The sequence below is a fragment of the Rhinatrema bivittatum genome, chromosome 3 (genome assembly GCF_901001135.1).
Source record: "Rhinatrema bivittatum chromosome 3, aRhiBiv1.1, whole genome shotgun sequence".
Classification (NCBI taxonomy): Eukaryota; Metazoa; Chordata; class Amphibia; order Gymnophiona; family Rhinatrematidae; genus Rhinatrema; species Rhinatrema bivittatum.
The window spans coordinates 11,098,047-11,110,653 of record NC_042617.1 but is presented as its reverse complement, the minus strand read 5'-3'; positions in this window follow the sequence as shown (position 1 = coordinate 11,110,653).

Here is a 12,607-nt window from a genome sequence, read left to right as displayed (position 1 = left end):
CGGTGGGTGGGGGGCTGGGATCGGGAGCGGCAGGGATAGGCGTCAGAACGGGAGGGGGGACAGGGGCCATGCCCCCCTTACAAAAACAAATGTCTGCCGACGTCATTGGCGGCAGCGGGACGGGCCCGGCGCTCTGTTTCCTGTCCGCTGCGGCCTGATCCCCTCGCTGAGGCCTCCCTGCCGCCCCCGAGAATGGAAGGACCACAGGCCTGCAGCGCGGGCTGCTTCCCCCTTCCCGGCTGCCGTCCTCCTCCTCCCAAAATGTAAAGAGAGCATTCAGGGGGTCCCTCCTGCACCCCCTGAACCTTTACAATGAAAAGATGCTGGGGGCGGCCCCTAGCACCCGGCCCGACCTGACCTGACCCCTATCCTGGGACTGCATGCTAGGGCCACACCTGGGGGCCCTTCCATGAATCTTGCTTCTATCGGACGGGGATGGGACCCAGGCCCCCCAGACCCCAATGAATCTTTTCTTTAAATGTGGGGGTGGGCCCAATGACCCCCACTGATTTAATACTTTACCTTTTGGGGGGTGGGGAGGAGTCCCGTCCCCCCCCCACTGAACACCAATGATCTAATGTTATACGTTTGGGGGGCCACTTGACTAGTGGGGTGGGGGGAATTAGATTTTTGTGAACACGGGGTTGGGGGTGAGGTGGCCGTCGCCCCGCGTGCAGGTAAATCCTTTTTACTTTGATATTGAGGCGTCGAGGCCACCTCAAGTGGAGACCCCACGTCGAGCCGGGTTGCCGCACTGACCCCCCCTGCTCAACGTTTCTTTCCTGCTGCAGCTTTGTAAAAATGTTTTTTGCGTGGCCCTTTAAATGTCACACGGCGGCCTCGAGACGGGCGCTCCCACGCTACATTTACCAGTTCCGCAGGAGGCGTTGTTATCTTATCAAGGCCGACCGCTTTCTCGGTTGGATGCAATGAAATATTTTACTTTAAATTGCCTATGAATGACCTTCCTTGCCTGCATTTGCATTATTCATGCATGCAAATCACATACAAAGCAGGTCATTGTCATAGGGGAGGGAACCTTGGCAGAGCCATGCGAATTATCACATACATCGCATGATATGTGCTGTTTAATGCGCGTTAGAGCAGTACCGCAGCTTAATGCATCACCCAGAGAGATAGATATGATCTCTGCCAGGTCATCACAATTGGGGTAGGGATGAGGAAGCTGATACGAGTCCTGAAGCCACGCAGGCTCTGAGTTCCAGAAGCGCCACCCTGGGCAGGTTCATTCCCATAGTAATATTCTGGAGAAGAAGTTAGAGAGTTTCCATGAGGAATGAAAGCAGAGTCTTTATTCAGATTTATTGATTTATTGATCGCCGGCTGCCTAGGCGCTAGGCAATTTACAACTAAAACATACATACATTAAAACAGGGTAGTAAAACACAGTAAAACACTTATATATATTAAAACAAAATGATAAACACAAGATAAAATGGTGTCTAATTCAGACTTATAAGGAACACAGTCAAAAGCCTATTAAAAGCCTCATAAAATATCTGCTTAATTATGTGCCAGCCTGAATAAATTCGTTTTCAATAGGGTTCTAAATGTTTTAGTGCATCCCATTAAATGCATGCTCTCCGGAAAGATGTTGCATAATTCTGGAGCGGCAATCTAAAAGGACCTCTCGTGAGTCTCCACAAGACATCCTACTTAGTGGAAGGGACATCCAATAAGCTTCGTTGCAAGGGCTGAAGGGTCTGGGTAAGATTAGATATTCTTAAGAGAGCACTGGCCCAGGGAAATGATAAGGAATGCACAAGCCTTGTGACCTTATGTCGTACTCCACCTTGAACTGGGAGCCAGGGAAGGTGATATGATCTCTCCTTGACCTTCCTGAAATGAGACCGGCCGCTGAGTTCTCTAACATTTGTATTGCTTTCAGAGATATAGCAGGGAGACCATGATATTCCGGATAGCATTACAGTAATCAGTCAACGGAAGAATAAGGACTGAAAATCCGAGTATTGGAGAAGAGCTTTTAGCCCATGTAACACGTGCACCTTTAAAAAATCTGATTTCAGCACTGATTTGATGTGTTGGTTGAAAGTAAGATTTGAGACATAAACGCAGACTCTTAGCACAGGAGGTAATTGGTACCTCTGCATCCTCAGTAACAACAGATGATGGAAGTTGTCCGGCTTTTGGATGCTGAATCACCATAGTCTCCCACATTAAGGGCAAGCTTATCATACTAGAGCCAGCGTTTTAGAGTTGACAGAAGAAGATTCTCCAGCTTAATAGTGTCAGACCATTTAGGCTGGGCCTCGGTGAAAAACTGGATGTCATCTCCGTAAATTCTGTGACCCACACAGAGCCCTTCCATGAGATTGCACATAGGTGCCATATACGTATTGACCAAGGTGGCTGAGAAAGCCGAACCTTCGGGGACTCCAGTGGGTACAGAGGGCCATTGCAACTGCTCATGGCCAATTCGGACTTGATGACAATGGTCACCAAGATAGGACCTAAACCAATTCAAAAGAACACCTGAGATTCCACGTTCTTCCAGACGGTGACGGAGAATGTATTGAGCCAAGGTGTTGAATGAATACCCCAGAAATGTCCCGGGTGACCAGCTTATATCTCCTACCTCTGTCCAGACCTCTCCTGAAGGGATCTATTAATGAAACCACTAACGTTTCAGGGTTCAGGGACTGATGAAACTCAAATAGGTACGGATCCAAGATGTGATGCTTGTCCAAGAAATCACACGGAGGAACTTGGGTCTATAATCAGTCAGATTCATGGCATCCAACCTGATCTGCTTCAAGCATGGCCTAAGTGAAACCTCCTATAATGCACAGAGGAGAACCCTCGGCAGTGAAGGATACTTGCATGCCTGCCACAGTTTGTGTCCCATGCGTGAAAGGTAGCATTGTCCCAGCCTATCAGTGGCATGAAGGAGATACTGGTGGATAGGGTGCAGGAACAGGAGCACCAGAGGCAGAGGCGCAGTGGGGATGCAGCACAGGAAAGAGTTGCCACCCAAGAGAGCAATATAAGCATAGGCCATAGCACTGTGTTTCCTCTTAATTGTTGTTGATAGATTATTTTGTATTTTATTTTTTAACACATTTGTCTTGCCTTCTATTAGGGGTAGTAACTGCCGCTCCGTGCAGGTTACCCCCGTGCCTTCTGTTAAGGGTAGTAACTGCCGCTCCGTGCAGGTTACCCCATGCCTTCTGTTAAGGGTAGTAACTGACACTTCGTGCAGGTTATCCCATGCCTTCTGTTAAGGGTAGTAACTGCCACTCCGTGCAGGTTACCCCCTTGCCTTCTATTAAGGGTAGTAACTGCCACTCCGTGCAGGTTACCCCCATGCCTTCTGTTAAGGGTAGTAACTGCCACTCCATGCAGGTTACCCCATGCCTTCTGTTAAGGGTAGTAACTGCCGCTCCGTGCAGGTTACCCATGCCTTCTGTTAAGGGCAGTAACTGTTGCTATGTGCAGGTTACCCCATGCCTTCTGTTAAGGGTAGTAACTGCCATTCTGTGCAGGTTACCTCCATGCCTTCTGTTAAGGGTAGTAACTGCCATTCTGTGCAGGTTACTCCCATGCCTTCTGTTAAGGGTAGTAACTGCCGCTCTGTGCAGGTTACCCCCATGCCTTCTGTTAAGGGTAGTAAATGTCGCACTGTGCAGGTTACTCCCATGCCTTCTGTTAAGGGTAGTAACTGCCGCTCTGTGCAGGTTACCCCCATGCCTTCTGTTAAGGGTAGTAAATGTCGCACTGTGCAGGTTACCCCCATGCCTTCTGTTAAGGGTAGTGTAGTAACTGCTGCTCTGTGCAGGTTACCCCATGCCTTCTGTTAAGGGCAGTAAATGTCGCACTGTGCAGGTTACCCCATGCCTTCTGTTAAGGATAGTAACTGACGTGCTGTGTAGGTTACCCCCAGGTCTTCTGTTAAGGGTAGTAACTTCCATTCTGTGCAGATTACCCCATGCCTTCTGTTAAGGATAGTAACTGACGTGCTGTGTAGGTTACCCCCAGGTCTTCTGTTAAGGGTAGTAACTGCCACTCCATGCAGGTTACCCCATGCCTTCTGTTAAGGGTAGTAACTGCCGCTCCGTGCAGGTTACCCCATGCCTTCTGTTAAGGGTAGTAACTGCCGCTCTGTGCAGGTTACCCCCATGCCTTCTGTTAAGGGTAGTAACTGCCGCTCCATGCAGGTTACCCCATGCCTTCTGTTAAGGGCAGTAACTGCCACTCCATGCAGGTTACCCCATGCCTTCTGTTAAGGGTAGTAACTGCCGCTCTGTGCAGGTTACCCCCATGCCTTCTGTTAAGGGTAGTAACTGCCGCTCCATGCAGGTTACCCCCATGCCTTCTGTTAAGGGTAGTAACTGCCGCTCTGTGCAGGTTACCCCCATGCCTTCTGTTAAGGGTAGTAACTGCCGCTCTGTGCAGGTTACCCCCATGCCTTCTGTTAAGGGTAGTAACTGCCGCTCCATGCAGGTTACCCCATGCCTTCTGTTAAGGGCAGTAACTGTTGCTCTGTGCAGGTTACCCCATGCCTTCTGTTAAGGGTAGTAACTTCTGTTCTGTGCAGATTACCCCATGCCTGTTAAGGGTAGTGTAGTAACTGCCACTCTGTGCAGGTTACTCCCAGTTCTTCTGTTAAGGGCAGTAACTGCCATTCTGTGCAGATTACTCCCAGTTCTTCTGTTAAGGGCAGTAACTGCCGCTCTGTGTAGGTTACCCTCGGTCTTCTGTTAAGGGTAGTAACTGCCATTCTGTGAAGGGTAGTAACTGTCGCTCTGTGCAGGTTACCCCATGCCTTCTGTTAAGGGTAGTAACTGCCATTCTGTGAAGGGTAATAACTGTCGCTCTGTGCAGGTTACCCCATGCCTTCTGTTAAGGTAGTAACTGCCATTCTGTGCAGGTTACCCCATGCCTTCTGTTAAGGGTAATAACTGTCGCTCTGTGCAGGTTACCCCATGCTCAGAAGACCTGGGGATAACCTGCACAGAGCGGCATTTATTACCCTTAACAGAAAACCTGGGGGTAACCTGCACAGAGCGGCAGTTACTACCTTAACAGAAGACCTGGGGGTAACCTGCACAGAACGGCAGTTACTATCCTTAACAGAAGGCAAGGCAAATGTGTTAAAAAATAAAATACAACAAATATTTAATGATGGCAACAGTAACTTATGAAACAAGCACTATATGGTGATAAGTGTTAAGAGAGGTTGAGTAAAAAAAAACAACCCAGGATGTTGAATGTATTAGTATTATATGTTTTTTGTTTAGGCCTTTTATAAAAAATATTGTAACAAAACAAATAATTTTAGGATGTGTTTTTATATTGTTTGTATTGGTCTTTTTGTTTTATTCTATATTATAAAACTTTGTAAACCGGTATGACGGTTTTTCCAATACCAGTAAGGAAATTTTTAATAAATAAATAAATAAATCAATAAATCATTACTATGTTACTATGTTTATTCACACCTTTAAAAATATGTAGCAGATTTGTGAGGCAAGACTTCCCTTGACTAAATCCATGTTGGTTTTGCCCACTAAACTATGAGTATCTATATGTTCAGTAATTTTCTTCTTTAAAATAGTTTCAACCGACATCGGGTTCACCGGTCTGTATTTTCCCTGAATCACCAGTGGAACCCTTTTAAAAGACTGGGGTTACGTTGACCTCTCTCCAATCTTCAGGTACTGTAGCTGATGTTAATGATAGTTTACAGATTACTAATAATAGGTTTGCAGTTTCATTTTTCAGTTCTTTCAGCACTCTGGGACAAATACCATCTGGTGCAGGTGATCTGTTACCCTTTAGTTTGTCAATTTGCCCTATTATATCCTCCAGGTTCACTGAAATTGTTTCAGTTCCTGTGGCATGGATATCTGCATTACATCTTCCTCAGTAAGCATAGAATTAATTTAATCTTTCTGCTGTGGCCTTGTCCTCCCTTAATGCCCCTTTTACCCTGCTCGATCATCTAATGGTCCAACTGACTCTCACTCAGGCTCTTTGCCTCAAATATACTTTAAAAAGTTTTTATTATGAGTCTTTATCTCCACACAATCTTCTTTTCAAATTCTGCCTTTGCCTTCCTTATCAGTGCTTTGCATCTTACTTGCCAGTGTTTGTGCTGTTTCCTATTTTCTCCATTTTTCGAAAGATATTCTTTTGACTAGAGTTGCCTCTTTCACCTCACCTTTTAATCATGCTGGGAGTCATTTGGCTTTCCTTCCACCTAATGTATGTGAGGTATACATCTGCTCTGGGCCTCCAATGTTCATGCCTGGTGTAAACATTTAACCTTTGCAGTTACTCCTTTCAGTTTTTTCCTAACCTTTTAGTAAAGGACATTTGCTCTTTTTAGGAAGGACATTAAGGAAATCTAATGCAACAGTATTTTGAAAGTTAAATGCTGTCGCATTAGATTTCCTCAATGTCCTTCCTCCAGTTATCAAATCAAATTTGATCATGATATGATCACTGTTACCAAGTGGCCCCAGTACCATTACCTCTTGCACCAAATTATACGTTCCACTAAGAACTAGGTCTAACATAGCTCCTCCTCTTGTCAGTTCTTGTCCCAGCTGCCCTATGAAGCAGTCATTTATTTCATCTAGAAACTTTACTCCTTAGCATGTCCTGATGTGACATTCACCCAGTCAATACTGGGTAATTGATATCTCCCATTATTACTGTGCTGCTGATTTTGTTAGCTTCCCTAATTTCTTTTAGCATTTCATTGTCTGTCTGCTCATTCTGGCCAAGTGGACGGTAATACATCCCCACTGCTTTTTTATTCTGTTTTTTACCTGGGATTTCTATTCATAAAAATTCAACATTGCATTTTGTTTCCTGCAGAACGTATATCCTGTTGGACTCAGTGCTCTCTGTAACATATAGTGCCACCCTCCACCAATATAATCCATCCTATCATTGCGATATAATTTGTACCCTGGTATCACAGTGTCCCACTGGTTATCCTCCTCCCACCGGGTCTCTGAGATGCCAATTATATCTCCCTCTTCATCCAGTGCTATGCACTCTCACTCTCCCATCTGATTTTTTTAGACTTCTAGCATTTGCATACAGACATTTCAAAGTATGCTTTTTGTTTGTTTTAACCTGCTCATCAGTTGACTGGGGTAATTTGGCATCTTTCAGCTCTGTCTGCTCTTTACTTAAAGGCACCTGAGCTACTTTAACATTTATTGCAGCTTCTCTATCGGGATTCCCTGTTTAGTTAGTCTCTTTCAAAGCTACATCATTCTGAACCATGCGCTTCTGAGTGCCCCATCATCCAGTTTACAAGCTGCGCTATCTCCTTTTCAAAAGTTAGTACCAGTAGCCTGGTTCTACTCTGGTTAAGGTGGAACCCATCCCATTAGAATAGGCTCTCCCTTCCCCAGAATTTTCCCCAATTCCTAACACACCTAAACCCCTCTTCCCTGCCACATCGTCTCATCAATGCTTTGAGACTCTGGAGGGCAACCTGCCTCGGGTCCTGCGCTTGGCACAGGGAACATTTCCAAGAATGAAACTTTGGAGGTTCTGGATTTCAGCTTTCTACCTAAGAGCCTAAATGTAGCCTTCAGAACCTCCCTTCTGCACCTTCCTATGTCTTTGGCACCCCAGCACTCTCTAAATCTTATCTAGGTGGCACATGAGGTCCTCTGCCTTCACACCAGCCAGTCAAGTTACCAAGCAACCCTCATGTGCACCAGCCACACAGCTAACTATATTTCTAATGATCAAATCACCCACTATAACGGCTGAACTAACTCATCCTTCCTGAGCACATGGCCCTGGAGACACATCCTCCTTGCAAGAGGATAAACGTCCTAGCTACAGATCATTTCCTGCCAGCCAAGGTGACCTTGATCCTCTGAAGCAGCACAAGGGCTGAAGGTCCCCTCTATGTACCTCGCTGTCTGCCTTAGCTCCTCCAGAGATCAGACTCATTCTCAGACAGCCAGGAGCTCTTTGCACTGGGTGCACACATGCAACTTCTTACCAACCAGTAGATAATCGTACACAATGTGGGCAGTTGAAAGGCTACGTCAACCCCCTTCCCACGCCCCCCTCCCCCACCCCTTCCCCAATTACAAAGGCTCACGCAGCTTAACGTTCGATAAGTTTTATTGGATGGATAAATAATGGCCGCAGCCCTTATAAATACAGAAACAGCAAAATATAATACAGCAACAAGCCATAATAGCATAATAATACAACTTGTATAACTTCATTAACTTAACTACTGAATTAGCTCTTGGTGACCAGCGCTACCCCTTGCAAGGAAGTGCTAAGCTTAGAAGCCAGGCAGCTACCTCTGACCCCTGGCCGTCAAAGCCACAGCCTCATTGCCTGGGACCTGACCGTAAAAATCAGAGTCGTTTGGTCTAAGTGCCTCGGTGCTCCCTCACTCTCTTGGCCGTCAAAGTGTCGAGGGTCTGTGTGGGACCTGTTGGGCCGCTGGCCCCAGTCAAGGCCGCCCGTTTCAGTTCTCCGGGGCCGCTGGCCCCAGGGTCATCCCCTACTTAACCTATATGCGGGGGTGTCACTAGGCTGGTCACCCCACAACACCAGGGGCTGCGACAAGTATAGACTCACTCTAGCTAAATATAGTGGGAAGGCGGGAGGGGCACAAAGAACCTGCGCCGCCGTTGCCTGGGCGAAAAGGGGGCCGCTCAAGCCGTGCGTCCCCTTTTCAACCCAGGGAAAGCCCGCCAGGCCAAGCCCCACTCCCCGCCCCCCGAACCCACCCTGTCTCGCCTTCCCCACCCCCACTGCGTCCCACTTCCCCCAACGGAGTCGCAGGTTCTTAACATAAGATATGCCATACTGGGTCAGACCAAGGGTCCATCAAGCCCAGTATCCAGGGCTGGCGCGTCCTATTAGGAGAACTAGGCGGTCGCTTCAGGCACCGACCCTTAGCGGATGCCGAAGAGCAGCCATGTGGGGCTGCAAGCGGAGCCTATCCCATTCATAGCAGAGGAGTAGTGATTCGGCAGGTGGAGAGCAGTGCCCATATTACGCTCTCCTCCTCCAGAGGGGAGGAGTTAGCAATCTGTTATCACTCACCCCGCCAGGAGGGTGAAGTTAGCAATCTATTCTGCTTTTCTCCTGAAAGGGGGAGGAGTTAGCAACCTGTCATGATCTGCTCCTCCAGAGGGGAGGAGTTAGCTATCTGTAATGCTTACCCCGCCAGGAGGGCGGAGTAGTAATCTGTTAGCGAACTGCTGTTAGATGCTCCTGTAAGGAAGGAGATGGCAATCTGTTATGGATCAACTCCCCAGGAAGAGGAGTTGGCAATCTGTTCAATAATACTCTTCTGAGGAGAGGAGCTAACAATAGGTATATTGTACTTCGCTACAGAGATAGCAATCTGTCATGCCTTCGCTACGGAGTAGCAATCTGTTATATATAGGCTGCTGGCAAGTCCCTTAGAAAGAGAAGGTAGCTATCTATATAATACTTCCGTAAGCAGGGTTAGTGGTTGGCAGTGGGTGGCTCCCACAGATTGATAGTTGTGTAAGGAATGACCACTTGCAGGAAATGGTGAATCCCTGGGACGATGGCACATGACAGCACCCCCAGGAGGAGATCCTGAGAGGAACCACCGGCTAGGCTAGAATATGAGATAAACACAATAGTTCTTTATTAGGCTGGAAGCTGGACCATCAGAGGTGGCAGTAGTGAGTCGATGTGTTCGGCAGGGCTGAAGTCCCTCTGATACTGGAATATAATCTCTGGGTTGCTGAGCTGTAGAGAGAGACTAGAAGTAGTGAGTAGACAGGGTATACTGGATACAAGATGGTACACTCACAATAGTAGATGTCTGAAATGGTCTCTATGCCACAGAGAGTCTTCAGTATATTTAGGAACAGGAGCCGTAGGCGAGCACTGATTCCCACAAACAGTCTGTAATAAGAACTCACAACAGTTGTATATGGAATGGCTTCTAGAGAGGAAGAGAGTCTGTAAAGGATTCTAGGAACATGGGCCCTCGTGGAGCGAGTACCGGTTCCTATCTGCAATCTTGCCAATAGAACTCTCGATAACGTTGATAACGTCTTGGACGGAAGGGATTCTTCAGAGCTATAGGAATGTAGGCCCTCGTGGAGCGAGTACCGATTCCTATCTACAACAGAACTCACTGTGTTCATGTCTGCGATCGCTGCCAGGCTATGAGGAGTCTTCTGAGTATTCAGGGATGCAGGCCCTCGAGGAGCGAGTACCAAATCCCGTCTTGGCAATCTGAAATCAAGAAGAGAGAGCGGAGCCCCCGTGGAGTGGGTACTCCTGGTATGTTTGAAAAGGCCGAGCAGTGGAGAAGGATTCCGCTAGCTGACTCGGATTGTTTTTGCAAGTATCGTGGACTGCTGAAGCAAGTCCTGTTGGAGTTCCTTGCTAACTCGTTAGAGGTTAGCAAACAAAGACCTTTTAAAGTGGAAATGGATGACGTCACTACGGGGAGACGCCCCCGAGGTTCGCGCCCTTGCTGGTACAAAGTCTGGAGTGCGCGCGTGCCCTTACGTCATCAGGAACATGGCGGATCCATAGCGTCAAGCCAGCCTGGGGACACCGGGACCAAGAGGCAGAGAGAAGCCGCAGCTGCATCTGTCCATCAGAACCGAATGGAGTCGCTCCCAAGGTAGAGAGGGTGGAGCGAGGGGCAAGAAGAGGCACGAATGCAACAGTACCCCCCTTCAAAGGACGATCTCCTCTTCGGGTACCAGATTAAGTTCCAGAGATGCGCAAGGTGAAACTGATGAGCATCTCTTATCCAATAGGTCTAAGGATCCCAAAGATAGACTATGGGTCGAAGCCTTTTCAGGCAAACAAAGTTCAGTCTCTGTTCAAACATCCAAGGTGTCAAAGTCTTGAGTTCAAGTCCGTATAACACAGATAGATGTAGATTTTGAAGAATCTAATAGAATGAATAATAACGTCAGCAGCAATGAGAGGGCTGCCATGGACATCACTGAGGTTTCAGTGGAAGTGGTGATGTAGAGATGGTCCAATAACCACTTCTGATGTGGCTCTTCCGCAGGATGCTGGAAGAGAGATGTTGATGATGCCAGCAAAATGAACAGGCTGATGGATGGAAAAATCTTCATCCTCGGAATCAAACAGTGCTGTAATCCCCTAGCACGACTTCTGAATGATCCAACGAATTTGATGAGTAGAAACATCTTCTTCTTTCCTCGGAATCAACCAGTGCCATAGGATTATGGCACGACTTCTGAGTAATTCTTAAGAAAGGTTAATGAATAAAGATATCTTCTTCTTCGGAATCAAACAGTGCTGTAACCCCAGCACGACTTCCGAGTAGGCCAATCGCAATACTGGTAGCTAAGAATGTCTTCTTTCTTCAGAATCAGCAGTGCTGTAAACCTCCAGCATGACCTCCGAGTGGGCCAACACAAATTGAGAGGTAGAGATGACTTCTACTTTGGAATCAACAGTGCTGTAGTCCTAAAGCATGACTTCCAAGTAGATAGAATATAGTAGTTTTCTCAAATTTGTAATCCAAGAAGACATAGTAGATGAAGAGCGCCACCTAGCTATGGTGTGCATAGCAACCGCTATGACTACCTGCAGAATTTAGAAAAACTGCTGGTGATGTTGATAAGATCCTCAAAAGAAGTGGTGGTGAAAAGAATCGTTCAAGGCCCACTTCACAGTGTGATACAAAATTGGATCTTCAAATTTACCACATGGACTCCTCAGGTATTTCACAAAACATCTGAGATTGGAGTTGTCTCTTGCCCTTAAGTCCTTCAGGGCAGAGGTTTGAACCATCACTGGTTCAGGGTTCACAGAGATTGGACTAGAAAGTAGAGGAAATATTGCTGTATAGCCCAAGAACAGTCCTCCTGCGGGACTCAGGCTTGTCCGTTTTCCGGACGAATAGGGCAGACAGAAACATCATCCTGGCTGACCACAGTACATGCACAGGCCGTTCTTCCTTCTATATCTTCTCTCTTTAGACGTCAAGTGACCACGACCAGATTCCTTTGGTTCCTTCTTCTCCACAGCAGGGGGTGCTGTTCCCCTTGTTAGTGCAGGAGCACTGGTTGGTTTTAACCCAGGTAACACCTTAGGCCGGAGTTCCTTCACCTTGTCTCGGAGCCGCCAGTCAATCCAAGTGGCTAAGGATATCAATTCTTCCAGCAAGTCAGGTGTCTGACGAGCAGCCAGCTCATCTTTTATGCGAGTGTCCAGGCCTCTGCAAAAGAGTGTCTTCAGACATCTGGAGTCCCAGCTCAGCTCTGCTGCTAGAGTTTTAAATTCAATGGCAAATTCAATGGCTATACTTTACACACATTGTTATTTGTAAACCGGGTTGATGTGATGCCTATCATGAAACTCGGTATAACAAAAATAATAAATAAATAAAATAAATAAAATAAATTCTGCCAGGGATCTGTTGCCTTGCTTTAAGTCCACCAAAGCAAATCCAGCAACAGACATACGAGCAGGGTCATCAAAGATGGATTTAAACAAGTCCATAAATCTTTCTATGTCCTGCAAGATAGGGTCCTTGCGTTCCCACAAGGTTGAAGCCCACGACAAGGCTCTCCCATCCAAATAAGACAGA